This window comes from Nyctereutes procyonoides, unplaced genomic scaffold (genome assembly GCF_905146905.1).
Source record: "Nyctereutes procyonoides isolate TBG_1078 unplaced genomic scaffold, NYPRO_anot_genome, whole genome shotgun sequence".
Classification (NCBI taxonomy): domain Eukaryota; kingdom Metazoa; phylum Chordata; class Mammalia; order Carnivora; family Canidae; genus Nyctereutes; species Nyctereutes procyonoides.
Window position 1 is genome coordinate 54,204,694 of NW_026575051.1, and position 16,744 is coordinate 54,221,437.

At 37.7% G+C, this 16,744-nt stretch overlaps 1 protein-coding gene across 2 annotated transcripts in view; it reads left to right on the forward strand.

Moving 5' to 3' along the window:
- Nucleotides 1-5,547: 5,547 nt before the first annotated feature.
- MANEA (mannosidase endo-alpha) overlaps nt 5,548-16,744 on the forward strand; it is a 59,196-nt gene continuing 47,999 nt past the window's right edge. Inside the window, exon 1 of one of the 2 annotated variants that reach the window (XM_055330448.1) lies at nt 5,548-5,622. The gene's annotated coding sequence lies outside the window, so the exon portion shown is untranslated. Of the gene's footprint in view, nt 5,623-5,762; nt 5,837-16,744 lie in introns of those variants that run through there. The other variant, XM_055330449.1, reaches the window with a different exon arrangement.

Below are 16,744 nucleotides of genomic sequence, written 5' to 3' on the forward strand. Positions count from 1 at the left end.
AGGCATAAAAGTTTGCACAGGCCTGGAAAATAAGAAGGATCTTTATTGCTAATGCCAAAAGAAAAAGGGATGCTATTTAGCTAGTAGCAAGACAAGATCAACCCCAAGGATCTCGTGGAGTAGAGACTATTATAATAATAGATGGTAATTAGGAGAAGCCAAAGGCTAATATTAGTTTAATGCATTAGAACAATTCTCAACAAGAATTTGATAAGCAAAATTTGTATTTTTTCTTCCATTATTCCCTGTTTGGATCATTTTTTTTTTCTTTGGGATCTCAGTGACCATGCTGATGCAACACATTTAAAATGTCTATTTATTACATAAAATCAATTTATATGCAGCTCTCACTTTTTTCCTTCTGGGAATTCATCTATTAGATGAATGGCATATTCCTCCAATGCTACTTTTTCAGTTAAAACATCTGAAAAGTAGACAATTGAACTTGGTAGAAATTACAGCCATTCTATATTTGAAAATGTCAGGATTTAGTATGTAAAAATATATATGATCATTACAACAAAACACCGTTCCCATTCCTCCCAATAATTAATCCACAAAAAAAACACTTTGAAAAGAAAATGTAATGTGGAAAAAGAAAACAATGACAATACTGTCTCTATAAGTGATATTTCAACATTTCTTGCCATTAGCAAGGGACCAACAGAACAGAGTTATAGGATGGGGCATTATCTATAATCACAATCCAATTTATAAATAGTATTATGTACTGAATCTGATGGATAGAAAAAGGCATGCAAAGAGAATATATTTGTTCTAATTTATTTATGCTGGCAGGCGTAATCAAATAGTTTTTAAGAAGTAGGTATGCACTGATATATTTATAAAATAAAATATCCTTCCTTTCATTCAACATCAGAATATTTATTAATATAACTCCTGTAAACATATTAAAGAAGGGAATAATGATTATTTCAAAAAATACAAAAAAAAAATAACCATTCCTGATTAAAACAGTAAGCAACTAGAAATAGAACCCTTAATAATCCTGGTAAAGTATCTACCAAAAAGCCATAGCAAACATTATACTTTATAATAAAATTTTAAAAATACAGCAGTAAAGTTAGGGACTCAAGATAAAGATGGTATCACTACTTCCATTAACATTGTATGAAGGTCCTGTTAATACAAAACAAAGAAATATGAATAGGTGGTTTAAGAAATAAAAAAGAAGAAAAGAATTACTTTTATTTGTAAATGATATGATTGTTTATATAAAATATCCAGAGAGGTAACAAAGCAAACACACAAAAAAATCAGCAAAGTTTTGTGGATATGAGACCAATATACAAAAATTGGTACAAACTTAGGTCTTTTTTAATAAACCATTAATAGCCAATCAGAAAATATAATTTAAAGAAAGATAGCTTCAATTTTAGCAATAAAATTATGAGCTATGTAATGAAAGTTGTTCAAAATTTTAGTAACTTATAAAGCATTGCAGAATATAAAAGACCTAAATAAATGACTATTTCTACCATGTTCACTGATAAGGAAACAACTTTTGCTAAATTAATCTATGAAGTCAAATCTATTCCAAACAAAATCCAAAAAGGATTTTTTATGGATCTTGGCTGATTCATCCTAAAGTTTGTATGAAAATAAAAGAGAAATGGATGAAAGATCTAAATGTGAGAGGAGAATCCATCAAAATCCTAGAGGAGAACACAGGCAACACCCTTTTTGAACTTGGCCACAGTAACTTCTTGCAAGAAAACAAAAGAAACAAAAGCAAAAATGAACTATTGGGACTTCATCAAGATAAGAAGCTTTTGCACAGCAAAGGATACAGTCAACAAAACTCAAAGACAACCTACAGAATGGGAGAAGATATTTCCAAATAACATATCAGATAAAGGGCTAGTTCCCAAAATCTATAAAGAACTTCTTAAACTCAACAGCAAAGAAACAAACAATCCAATCATGAAATGGGCAAAAGACATGAAGAGAAATCTCACAGAGGAAGACATAGACATGGCCAACATGCACATGAGAAAATGCTCTGCGTCACTTGCCATCAGGGAAATACAAATCAAAACCACAATGAGATACCACCTCACACCAGTGAGAATGGGGAAAATTAATAAGGCAGGAAACAACAAATGTTGGAGAGGATGTGGAGAAAAGGGAACCCTCTTACACTGTTGGTGGGAATGTGAACTGGTGCAGCCACTCTGGAAAACTGTGTGGAGGTTCCTCAAAGAATTAAAAATAGACCTGCTCTACGACCCAGCAATTGCACTGTTAGGGATTTACCCCAAAGATTCAGATGCAATGAAACGCCGGGGCACCTGCACCCCGATGTTTCTAGCAGCAATGTCCACAATAGCCAAACTGTGGAAGGAGCCTCGGTGCCCATCGAAAGATGAATGGACAAAGAAGATGTGGTTTATGTATACAATGGAATATTACTCAGCCATTAGAAATGACAAATACCCACCATTTGCTTCAACGTGGATGGAACTGGAGGGTATTATGCTGAGTGAAGTAAGTCAATCGGAGAAGGACAAACAGTGTATGTTCTCATTCATTTGGGGAATATGAATAATAGTGAAGGGGAATATAAGGGAAGGGAGAAGAAATGTGTGGGAGATATCAGAAAGGGACACAGAACATAAAGACTTCTAACTCTGGGAAATGAACTAGGGGTGGTGGAAGGGGAGGAGGGCGGGGGGTGGGGGTGAATGGGTGACGGGCACGGAGGGGGACACTTGACGGGATGAGCACTGGGTGTTATTCTGTATGTTGGTAAATTGAACACCAATAAAAATTAATTCATAAAAAAAAAGAAAATAAAAAGAGCCAAGAGTAAAGACAATTTAAGAGAAGAATCCTAAGAAAGAGGAGCTTGCAAAATTTTTCAATATGTAGAATTGAATGCATGGGTGTTCATCATGTTATTTATTTTTCTGTGTCCAAAAATATTTCATAAACTAAACTTTTAGAAAATAAAAAAGAATACCTTATGATCTCTAAGGTATGGCTTGGGACTCTTATAAACAAGAAAGCAGGGATCGCCGGGTGGCCCAGCGGTTTGGTGCCTGCTTTAGGCCCAGGGCGTGATCCTGGAGTTCCGGGACCGAGTCCCACATCAGGCTCCCTGCATGAAGCCTGCTTCTCTCTCTGCCTCTCTCTGTGTCGCGCATGAATAAATAAATAAAATCTTAAAGAGAGCAAAATGCATGAAACCATAATGAAAATATTTGTTAAATTCAACTAGCAGTACTTAAAATATACAGCTTTTGGTAATCAAAAGATACTATAGAAAGATAAAGGAGGGGGATCCCTGGGTGGCGCAGTGGTTTGGTGCCTGCCTTTGGCCCAGGGCGCGATCCTGGAGACCCGGGATCGAATCCCACGTCGGGCTCCCGGTGCATGGAGCCTGCTTCTCCCTCTGCCTGTGTCTCTGACTCTCTCTCTCTCTGTGACTATCATGAATAAATAAAAAAAAAAATTATAAAAAAAAATAATAATAATAAAAAAAAAAAAGAAAGTTAAAGGAGGGCAGCCTGGGCTCGGCGGTTGAGCACCTTCAGTCCAGGACGTGACTCTGGAGACCCAGGATTGAGTCCCGTATCGGGCTCCCTGCATGGAGCCTGCTTCTCCCTCTGCCTGTGTCTCTGCCTCTCTCTCTCTCTAGGTGTCTCTCATGAATAAATGAATAAATAAATATTAAGAAAAAAAGAAAGTTAAAAGACAATCCATAAGCTGAGAGAAACTATTTGAAACATACATAACCAAGAGAAACGTATTTAAACTTTAAAAATATATAAAGATTATATACAAATTAATTCCCAAAAGCAACAAGCCTATAAAAAGTGAATTAAGGGGCAACCCTGGTGGCTAAGCGGTTTGGCGCAGCCTTTAGCCGAGGGTGTGGTACTGAAGACCCGGGATTGAGTCCCACGTCGGGCTCCCTGCATAGAGCCTGCTTCTCCCTCTGCCTGTCTCTGCCTCTCTCTCTGTGTATCTGTCATGAATAAATAAATAAATATAATCTTTAAAAAAATAAAAGACCAAATTAAAAGATGTTATTATCAAACAAAAATTTTAAAATCTAACAATAATAGGTGTTGTGGATAATGATGTGCCAGTCTAATCTATTTATGGGAAATGTATCTGTGCATAGATGAATCTCAAAACCCAAATGTGTAGTAAAAAAAAAAAAAAAAGAGGCTGGGAGGGGAAAGAGCTGTAGGATTCTATATATATATAATACAAGGCAGCCTGGGTGGCTCAGCGGTTGATTGCCTGCCTTCTGCCCAGGTTGTGATCCTGGAGACCCCGATCCAGTCCCGTAGGCTCCCTGCATGGAGCCTGCTTCTCCCTCTGCCTGTGTCTCTACCTCTCTCTGTCTCTCATGAATAAATAAATAAAATCTTAAAAAGAAAAAATACACCACCAGAATAACATATTTTTAGGCAGTCATACATATATAACTGTGTTCAAAATGCAAGGAAATAAGTAATACAATATTTAGCATAATGTTTATTTCTGTCTGCGAAGGAGATGGAGAGGGCTTTGGAGAAGCCTTCAAAGACACTGGTATTCTTCTGCATCTTCAGCTCTGCAGTGGATACCAGGGTATTCTTTTCATTATGCTTAAAAATGTGCGCATACGGGATACATTCATATCCGCATATTTCACAACCAAAATTCCTCTTAACAATCCAGTGTGATTTTTAAGGCCCAGCCCTTACAAAATTGCTTACGTCAGCAAGTTCTAGACTGTGAGTCAGGATTTCCTTGTTACTACGTAACCAAACAAAATAGAGAATTCTCCTGGCTTCTCAGGCTGATGTAAGACGGGAACCTTCAGCTGTAACCCCTCCTTCGAAAATTCTTGTTCTTTACACCTGCCTCATTGCTCCCGATTATTTCTGTACTCCCACTACAAATGTGATTTCATACGTTTGCAAATCCAATGTCATCTTCATCTACTTAGGGGCTTCAAGCGAAGTTCCAGTGTTCTATTAATGATAAAACGGTCCCTTCAAAGAGTCTGAAAACAAGTGGAGTTTGCAACAGCTTTGGAAGGCCTCCCCCACCCAGGCCAGCTGTCCTCTGTCAGCGAGAGCTTCCCGGAGGAACGTGAGAAGCACAGTTTTAACGGACTAGGGCTGGGGGTGACTGGGTGGCGGGCACTGAGGGGGGCACCTGACGGGATGAGCACTGGGTGTTATTCTATATGTTGGCAAATTGAACACCAATAAAAAGTAAATTCATAAAACAAAAAAAAAAAAGAAAAGAAAAAAGAAAGAACAGTTTTTAAGAGAGGTGGGTCACCTCCAATCGGAGAGGGAGGGTGTGCGTCCAGCCAGAGCTCCACCCGCCCCGACGCCCCGACGAGCTCTCCGCTCCTTCCCCCCGCGCCGCTCCCGGCGCTCACAGAAGAGGGGAGCCCGCGCGGGGAAAGCCGGTGCCCCGCCCCCTCCTAGAGCCGGAGCCAGGCCCCGCCCCCGGGGGCTGCGGGAACGCTCTGCGCGCGCCCTCCGGGAGGCGGGGATCCACATCCGGTATCCGGTACCCGCGCTCCCCGCCCGGCTCACCCCCCGCGGCTCCGGCTGGAGCGTCTGCTGGTGGCCGGATTCCCAGACCCCGGTGAGTAGCCGGCGGCCTCAGGGCTCCGCAGACGCGGCTGCGGCGGGCCCGGACCCACCCCCGGCGCCTGCGCGCCCGTCGGCCAGCCAATGCGCGTGCAGCGTCTGCGGGCGGCCTTTGACCCCGCGCCCCCCCGGCCGGCGAGAGGCGCGCGCGTGCGGCGCGCGGGACCCCGGGTACCTGCCGGCGGCGCTTGGCTCTCCTTTGTGCCTCGGTTAGTCTGGTCGCCTTCTCGGGGGCCGGCTGTCTCCCGACCCCGGCGGCCTGGCGTGCGCCGCTTCCCTGGGGCGGAGCCTCCCGTCGCCTCGGTTTTCCCTCCTCTCCCTCGGCAAATTCCCCGAGGGACGGAAGCCGGTGAACGCCTCGTCCGTTTGTGTGCAAACTGCAGCCGCGCCGTGAGCCTGCGGGGAGAGGAGGAGGGTCGAGGCCGCCCGCGCTCGGGGGGTCGCGGGGGGGTCGCGGCCGCCGCCTCCGCCTCCGCCTCCGCCTCCAGCGCCTCAGGCCTCCCGGAGGAGAGCGGGACGGCGAGGCCGCCCGGACTTGGCTGTTTTGGTTTTTTTCTTTCTTTTTTTTCTCTTTTTTCTTTTTTTTTTTTTTTCCTCCGCTCACTTGTCAACACGTTTGGCTCTGTCAGCGTAGACTGTTAACCTTTCGCTAAGTTTCAGGATGCGGCTCTGCCGGACTAACGTCTTTTTTTTTTTTTTTTTTTTCCATCTGCCACAGGAGCAAACTGAAATTCAGGCGTTTATCATAGTTTTCATTTTATTACTGTAATATTATCCTCCCTTGTTGGACTCCTCTTTAAATACTTCCACGTTTTCCCTGGACGTTTATCCACAGGGTCTTACGGTCATAAAAGGAAAACTATCATCAACGCCTGAGTTTCAGTTTGCTCCTGTGGCAGATGGAAAAAAAAAAAAAAGACATTATAGGACTATAGAAGATTATTTCCTTTTAAAGAGCGTAAGACCCTATGGATAAATGTTCAGAGAAAACGTGGAAGTGACTTAAAGAGGAGTCGAACAAGGGAGGATAATATTACAGGACTTCAAAGGGGACGGAAAGGACTGGAGTGGGTCGTTTAGGTATTTTTAGAGAGTAGTTTGAAAGAAAGAAAAGCAAAATGTAGGTCTGGTAATCCTGTCACGTTACAAATCGTTTTCGTGACAAAGTGTTCAGTTCCTCCTCCTTGAACTATATGTGAGCTTAGAAAACCGGTGGGGTGCAGTGAATCTTGGAAACTTTGACGCCCTGTGCATAAAACCTTAACCAGAGCTGTTTCTGGTAGTCAGGCGATGAGTAGTAAGGGTAAGATCGGAAAAGAAACTGTCTTCAGATTAGAGTTGAGCTGCAATTTATTAGTAGGGAGTATAATCATTTTCTAACCCCATACTATTTATTTATTTTTTGAAGATTTTATTTATTCATGACACACACACACACGCAGAGACACAGGCAGAGGGAGAAGCAGGCTCCTTGCACCGGGAGCCCCACGTGGGACTCGATCCCGGGACTCCAGGATCATGCCCTGGGCCAAAGGCAGGCGCCAAACCGCTGAGCCACCCAGGGATCCCCTATTTAAATGAAAACATGACCACATGTCACAGTTTTCATCTGCCACCGAAAACAAAAAATCTCTAAACTTAATTTGTATATTACGTTCCTTGTAGGACACTGAGAAGTCAGGAATTTCAGTTCTAGAGCCAAACTTTGCTTCTTCCAGGTTCCTAGCCTCAGGCAAATTACTTAGCCTTTCACTAACCTACTGAAAACTTAACAATTAATTGCTTTGTACCTCTGTTATGTCATCTGTAAAATGGTGTTAAAAAGTTGTACTTCGTAGGTAGTTGTGAAGGCGAAAATGGGAGGATGAGATTATGCCTAACTGAATTTCTGTTAACCAGAGTCTGTAGGGGTCAAACCCCCTGAGCCAGAAGCCTTGGTATTGAAACTGATTTTGAAAGTCCCAGGTGTGTCTTCTATTATTAGTTGTGTTTATCTACAGTGGCTTCTAAGTTGATGCTAAAAAATTACTAGGAGTCCATATAATTTAATAATAATTAAAAAGTGAAATCTTTTGGCCTAACTGGATCGACAGCAAATACTTCTCGAAATAAGTTGATATTACACTGCTCTGGAACTCTTAGACCTCCAAGTCAAAAACTAGCATTTTGAAGATTAAAAGCATAAAACACAAAAGTAGAAACCATAGAGTTTCAAGAGAATACGTTTGGTATAACTTCTGTGTATCCTATTATGTAATGAAAACTGTCCTTGGAAGTAAACAGGCCTTCAATAGCCAATATCTTGAGTAGATTGCAACTTTGGAAACCCATACATCTGCGATTATAATTTTATTTTCTCATGCGACTTCTGAAACTTCTTCCTTATGTTGAAGCCAAATAATTCCTCCACTCCTTTCTTGCTACATCATTAGACTTGTTACACATCTCAGGGGTCATTGTGGTTTTGCTATCTTGAACATGATAATTTTATTAAAATGAATTTTTAAAATTACTGGATCTGTATTTCCTCCTAAATAATATTCAGTATAGATTATGGAAAGGTCAACCATTTGTACAGAGTCTGTTTATACACAGACTGCCCAAATATATACCAATGTTAAAAACAAAAGGGCCTCAAATCGGTTAAGCTGAATATTTGATGGTCACTGACTATAAGATATATGGGGCTCTTCTGCAGTGTAAAGACAAGGACTCCATTTTTTTGACATTAAGGAACAATGTAATAGTGGATACAATGCATGTAAGTAAATAGCATAATGCAATATGTAAAGAATTGCTATTTTAATAAGTAGGTAGTACTGTAACAATAGAATGAATGAGAAAATGAGTACTTTGCACCCTGGAATCACTAGGGAAGGTATCAAGAAGAGGCAACGTTTCAGCTTTATCTTGAAGGATGAGTAACATTTTAAAAGTTAGTCATGTAGAGAATAGACATTTAGAGAAAATTAACTATGAATTGGTTATTAATTGCTTGCCAGATGCCCATCTTTAATAATCATCTTCATAATAAATACTCATTTTTATTCAGTGTTACCCTAAACAGGAAGTGATTCTAAAAGTTTTATAATAACTTATTTTATGCTCAAAAATCTGTGAATGAGGTAATAATTCATTGTAAAGATGAGAAAAGCAGAGAAAGATGAGGTCATTTGAATAGGTGAAATAGCTTTCTAAAAGGCACAGCTGGAGGTTATTTGCTTTTAATCACAGTGTTCTAACTTTAGGTTGAGGTGACTTACTGTTAATTGAGATGTGCGGATTGGGCTAAAGCCAGTGAATCATCTGTAATGATGTAATAAATGAACATTTTAAGTTAGTGAATTAAGTAATGTTAGGAAGAGGGATCGACCTCAATTATATTTATGGGCAAGGACTGCGGGGGACAAGGTGGCTTCCATAAATGTACATTTTGTTTCATATTCTTGTGTAGATATGAGAAACTAATCTGAGAAATGAATCCAACAAACATGAAAGTTTCAGAACTATTTGTTTTCTATATTTCTTCACCTTTAACTTCGCCTTTATTTTTAAATCCAGTTGGTATTTAAAATAGATTAAAGCTACCCTTTCAGACTTCCACGTATATTAGCTTGTATGATTTACAGAAAGACTTTGTCAGAAAACACAACAGATAATGTTTTTTAAAGAAGAGATTAAATGACCTAGGGTCCCACAGGAAGGCAAATATGGCTGGTTTGGACTTTGGTTTTTAGATTGCAAGGCCAATATTCTGTTATATATCCTGACTCTTCCAACATTTCACCACTCATCTGGTCAGCCTCTCAAAAAACAAGGTCTTGCTAATTTCTAAATCATGAAGTTACTGCTCCCATGCTCTGTGACTTATATAGTGTTCATTGCTGCTATTTCCTAAATGTTACTTTTGAAGTATTCTAATTTTAGAAGGTAGAACTAGAAAATACCACTGGATTTTATCACCCAGAGGTAATAATTTTACATGTTTAAGTACTTTTCTTTTTTCATGTGTGTATTGTTAATGTAGTTGAGATCCTATATATCAATAATTATTTTTTTCTGCTTCATGGCTTGTGAAATTTCTTATTGTCTTTAGGGAAGGATTTGTTTTTATCTTGATAACTTGGAAATTTCAGGACAATAAATAGTAGAGGCAGGCCAAAATTGTTGTATCATCTCTATTCTTCTCTGTAGGGCTGCCACATTCCATACATTAGAATTTCACTCCCAGGGGTCATGTATTGCAGAGCTTGAAAGATGATATGAGTTGGCCCTTCCCAAAAATAAGTATTAGGTTTATCAGCTTATGTCTCCAGTTTGCTGGTGATATTCATTTTTTTTAATTTTCAAATTTTAGACTTAAAAATGTCCCAAAAATAGTACAAACAACTCAATTCCTGTGTATTTTTCATGTATATTCACCAAATGGTAATATCTTACCATATTTGCTTTATCATTATACTGATGTACACACACTTATGTATTACATTGTGTGTGTGTTTGTGTGTGTGTGTGTGTGTGTGTATATATATATATATTACATGTAACATGTATGTGTGTACCTAGATATGTATTTTGGATATATTTGTGAATAACTAATATATTGTTTGATGTTTCCTTATGTTTTGATCCAAGTTAAATTTTGACAGAAATACCGTAGCAGTGCTTTTGGTTCCTTGTTAGGGTATCCTCTCAGGAGACTCATAATACTTAACCAAAATTAACTGACAAAGTTCATTTTGATCGCTCGTTTAAGGTGGTGTCTGCTAGACACTGAGTTATTATTGTTCCTTTTGTAGTTAATCAGGTGTCTTTTGGAGAGATTCTTTGCCCATATATGGCTATCCTGTTTCTCATGAGACTTTTATTCCCTCATTTGATACCCATTGATGATTTTTGCCTAGGACAATTATGGTAGTTGCCAAATAATGATATTCCATTATTCCATCTGAATTTTATTAGTTGGCATTCTAATAGGAGTTTTCTTCATTCCTTTTATTTTTGCATCAAAAAATACTAGTATAAAAAAAATCAGTATGGATTCATGAATTCTTATCTTAATACCTGTCATTTATTACTCTCTGTTTTGATACTGAAATTGTCCGGGATTTAGCCAGTGGTTGCACCTTCACAGTAGCTCCTCTGTCCAATGGAAATGTCTCCAACACATTTTGAGTACTTCTTACTTTCTGGTAAGATGATCAAGGCTCATTTTGTACTTTCCCAGCCACAGTTTGGGAATCAACACTTCAACGAGGGACCTACTTCTAAGTAGAGAAGGATATTTAAAAACAAAAATCTTGGCATCAGATGTGTTCATTGCTGCTGGGGTTTCTTTGCTTGTAGACTCTGTCAGTGGAGAGAACTAGGAAATAATGTGAATATATTAATGCATATACATAACACAAACACACACCCCTTGTTACTGAAAAAAAGCCACATATTCATATTGCTAATTACAATCTGACAACAAAAGTTTCATTCCAGCCTCCCACTTTATACATAACTCACTTTTTTGTCCATGGAAAAATCTGGGCCCCAGTTTCCAACATACATCATTTGCTTACCTGTAGAATTCACATTAAGTGTTAAGAATTGCTAATATGTATCATTGCAAAAACATACTAACTGGAGTTTAACATTTAATGTTTGAATTTTGGAGTATGTGAAATAGGACATGGCCCCAAAACCCAAAACTGTACAAAAAGAAGAGTCCCTTCCAATCTCCAACCTTCTACCTGTTCTCACCCCACAGTCTCAGTCTTGTTTCTCCTTACCCCTATACATAACCTCCTTAAGAGTCTTGTTTATTCTTCCACTGGTTTTTTGTGCATTTGAGAAAATGTATGTGTCCTTATTTTCATTTTCCTTTTTTCATTTAGCACAGTATATCTAGAAAATCAATTTGTCATTTCAGAGAGCTCTTCCTCATTTTATTCAGCTGAATATCCCAGTATTTTAGAATTACAGTGCTGTATATGGATTTATGTGTTATTTATGTGGTTGTGTATTTTTAAGGTAATTTCCATGAAGTAGGACTTCTGAGTCCAAAGATAAATGGATGTGTAATTTTGTTAGATATTGCCAAATTCGCAAAAAGGCTGTACAGTTTGCATTCAGCTAGCAGTGTTTGGAAGTGCTTGATTTCCTATCATCTTGCCAATATAATATATTTTTGTTTTTGTTAGTCTTACAGATAAGAAAAGATATCTTTATGTAGCTTTAATTTGCATTATTTTGAAGATTTACTAACTTTAGGGGGAAACAGGGCAGAGAAAATCTCAAGCAGGCTTGAACTCATGGCCCGAAGATCACCACTTGAGCCAAAATCAAAAGTTGAATTCTTAACCTACTGAGCTACCCAGGAGCTTCTTTAACTCGCATTTTTTAAAAATTTTGAGTGAGGTAGAAGATCTGCCAATATTTTCACTCTTCATCAGTTGTCCTTTGTTTATAGTGTTTTCCAATATACATACTTTTAAATGTATAGTTAATTTAAGCCTTTTTATTTATTGCATCTGAATTTTAAGTCATTGTTATAAAGCTTTCCATTATATTCAGATTATAAGGGTGGAATTAATCATTTCAATGGCTTTGAGACCTGCAACATATGTTATTCTTTGGGAGACTGTGGAGGAAATAGGGAAGGGTTGTTTAAAACCCCTGATTCAAAAGTAGCAGAGAAGCTAAGAACATTAAGTAGAAGATAGAAAGTGGCAGGATGTTGATAAAACCCATGGCTTTAGTTTCATTACCCATGCCTGTAAGGGAATACGATTACTCAGAAATAGTTCAAATATTTACAAGGACTTTAACTAGTTTTGAAGATTCCACTCTGATTAGATTAAGATAATCTTCTCTACCCTAGCAATCTTTAAGAAGCAAACAAGTTTTTTTCTGGAGGAAAATCATATACAGAGCTTCATTGTCTCTAAAAATATTTCATACACAGTGATTGGCATTCAATTAAAAACTGTGCCCAGCATACAAAAAAACTGTCCAGATATTGAGAGAACAAACCAAAAAAATACAGGCAATAGAAACAGAATCCCTAAGATCCAATTCAAATTTTTTTTTAATTTTTTTTTTATTTATTTATGATAGTCACAAAGAGAGAGAGAGAGAGACAGAGACACAGGCAGAGGGAGAAGCAGGCTCCATGCACCGGGAGCCCGACGTGGGATTCGATCCCGGGTCTCCAGGATTGCGCCCTGGGCCAAAGGCAGGCTCTAAACCGCTGCACCACCCAGGGATCCCCTTAAGATCCAATTCAGATTAGTAGAAGTAGACTTTAAATAAGTGGGATTAACATATTCAAGGAATTAGAAGATCGAAGATTTTAGCCAAGAACTGATGTCTTTGAAAAGAATCAAATGAAAGTTTTAAGAGTAAAGTTATAACAAACCACAGATGAAGAGCATTAGGAAATGAGTTCAGAAGTACTCAGACTGAGGCATGGGGAGAAGAGGAAAGTTTTAAAATGCTTAAAAACAACGGGAATAAAATTCTAATGTGTATTGTATTTCAAGATGAGAAATGAATGAACGAGACGGCAATAATGGAGCAAAAGCAATATTTGAAGAGACTGTGGTCAAGAATTTTACAAAGCTAGGGAAAGCTGTAAACATACAGATTGAAGAAGCACTTTTGACCTAAAGCAGGATAAATACTAAGAAGACCATATTCCATGTATATCCATAGGAAAATGCTGAAAAACCAAAGATAAGAAATATTAAAAGGAGCTAGATAAAGAAATCCTTTGAAGTCTTTAAAGAACAAAGAAAAAACCCCACAAAACAGTAATTGAGTTTTCAACAGAAACAACGGCAGAAGATAATGGATTGTGCTGAAAGAAAATTGCCAATACAGAAGTCTAGAGATGCATGTTACAGTGAAGGCAAAATATATTAAAAAAAAAAAAAAAAGGAACTTAGCAGCAGCAGGCTGATAATAAAAGCCCCACTAAAGGGAATACTTTCTTCACCATAAGGAAAGTTGCTTTGAATGTAAGTAGGATGCAGGAGGAAGTGAAAAGCAAAAGAAGGGGTAAATGCAATGAATGTTGAGTGTGTAAAACAATATCCTATCTCGTGGGGCTAAAGATTTGTGTAAAAAGTAAAATACAACAAAACAGAGCACAAAGTTGGGCCAAGGATAAGGGAACTAAAATCTTCTAAGTGTGCTTTTATTGTTTGAGATCTAGTAAAAATAATTCTAATTCATCCAGGATTTTGACAAGTAAGAATGCCTGCTATAATCACAAAGATAATAAAAATAATGGCAAAGAGAATGTAAATATACAATTAACAAGTAGGGGAAAACAAAAGGGTAAGAGAAAAATGGAGCTTGTAAGAAGGCCAAAAAGGAAAAATATGGGTAAGATGTATATTTATATGTCCATATTTGCAGAACTGTAAATGCACTGCATCATACAATTTCTGGACAGACTAGATTAGATTAAAAACAGCAACAATAATAAAACAATGTCATATTTAAAAAACATATAAGGTGATGAAATGATGAAAATGATACTCTTTCCAGCATGAACCAAATGAAATCCATTGTAGCTATATTAATATTGGAGTAAAATGTAAGAGAACCAATCAGTAGAAAAGGAAATTTCATTATAAGATTTAATGCTTTAGGAAAATAGTCTTCAAATCTGTCTCTACATAATATCAATTAAAATTATGTAATGGAAACATAGAGATAAATATGGTAGTGGGGGATTTTTAACACGGAAGAGAGTGAGGATATGAAAAATAGAAGCAAAACAGCATATTTGGTTTGGTAGACATGTGTAAATGTTATAAATATATTCTACTAGCTGTGGAATATGTATTCTCAGGTGTATATGGTACACTTAACAGAATTATAGGTCAAGCCTTAAAGGAAGTCTCAACATATTTCAAAGGGCTGAAATCATATAGGGGATGTTTTCAGTGGAGTCACACTATAAATCAATAACAAAAACTAGGAAGTCTCCTAAATATAATATGTTTACAAATAAGTCATTAGGAGAAAGGATGGAAATCTGAATATATTTTGAACTAAGTGGTCGTGGAGATACAGGGGTCTAAAACTCACAAGATAGTGCTAAAGATGTACTGAGCAGTAAAATTATGGTATTGACAGATTTTTAAGGGAAGTATACAGTTCGGGGTCATTGCAACAGCAACGGTATAGTGTTTGAATCATTCTGAAATCAAACAAATATCTAACAAAAAATGACAAGTTATCCCCATGGCCCCCCAAGGTATGAGTGGAAGAGGACTGCTCAATAACAGCTATAAGACTTGTGTTCTAATTGTTTTGCTGGAGGAAGGAGAGGAAAGCAATAATGCATCTGCTTCAACTGGAAACAGGAACCTTCCTAAATATACTTACATGAAAGAGTGACAGCCCACTCTGAGAATAATAGCTGCAAGGACGAGGAGGGGGAACTTTGAAGTTTTCTACCTGAAGGTGCTAGAGTATCTTGGTTTTTAGGACAAAACCCCGTATTGAAGACTAACTTTTGGAAATAACTTTAAAGTTGAGCAGGATAACAAAATAGAAGCCAAGGAAATTAAAACATCCGGGTATATGTGAGAATGGAGAAAAATCCAGCTGATCTCAGAAAAAAATTAAGTCCGTAGTAAGATTTCACAAAAACAATGGAAGTTCTCTGAAGCATGAAGTTAGAAAAACTATCATGATAAAACACTTCTAAAAATTGAGATTATTTCATGCAATATTGAGCAACAGAAAAAGATCAGCCACATTCCATACAAAGTCATTATAGGCAAAAAAGTAAACATACTTGTAAGCACTGAATGCAAGCCAGAGAGACATGTTCACAAAATATGACCACTGTAACCTAATACTTAAATAGAACTAAAAGTTAGGAGATATGAATGAATAAGCAAATTACAACTCTGAAAAATCAGAAATGAGCTAATTATTTCATAAATGACTATAAGATAAACACAACAGATCATGCCTTAGGAGGAGGATAAAGAAACAAAAAATTGAAAAGAAAATGCAATTGAAAAAATTGAGCAAAATTCAAGAAAACAGAATTTTTAAAAAATTAAAATTAGTAGTGAGGGACGCCTGGGTGGCTCAGTGATTGAGTGTCTGCCTTTGGCTCAGAGCTTGATCCCGGAGTTCTGGGATCAAGTCCCACATCAGGCTTCTTAACATGGAGCCTGCTTCTCCCTCTGTCTATGTCTCTGCCTCTCTCTCTGTGTGTGTCTCGAATAAATAAATCTTAAAAAAAAAAAGTGAAATATTAAATATTTAATTAAATATTAAAACAATTATAATTGGAAACATTTGTTGACAAAGTTGATGCCAATAGGTTAGTTAATTTCTTAATGGGAAGATAAGGGAGTTCCTCTATGATTGTTTCTGTTTTCTCTATGAAGTACTGTTGACCCTTGAAAACTATGGAGGTTAGGGGTGCTGACTCTTGTGCAGTTGGAAATCTGCATATAACTTTTGACTCCAAAACTCAATAACTAATTACCAACTGTTGACTGGAAGCCTGACCAAGAGCAAACACTTCATTAAAATGTTTTGTATGTCCTACATGTTATATCTGTATTTGTACAATAAAGTAAGCTAGAGAAAAGAAAATGATTAAGAAAATCTAAAAATGTGCATTTTTTAGTACTGTACCATATTTATTGAAAAAATCCACATATGAAGGAACCTGCACAATTGATTGCAGCATTGTTCAGTGGTCAACTGTATGCAACATAACTATCTGAAGATAATAAAGGAAGTTGGTGACATAGCAGTATGTTTGATGAAAACTGAAAATGATATTCTGAGGTTAGAAAAGTGAACATATTAGAGTGTGGTAACAGGATAGTTAAGCATTCTTGAGTGTTCATGTGAAATTTATGGTCATGAATTCATAAGGAAAAGTCATGGTTGCATGTTTTTGTCAGGTATAGTTTTGTGGTTCTGAATCAAGATCAAGACACACGTCATTTATTTAAGATTTTACCAGGTATGTGTCAAGAAAGGCGAGAAGTGAAGGGTTATACTAGAGACAAAACATGATGAAAAGGAGAAATAACAGAAACAGTGGACTCAGTTGATTGGACATCTCAATAGGGTCCAGGAAT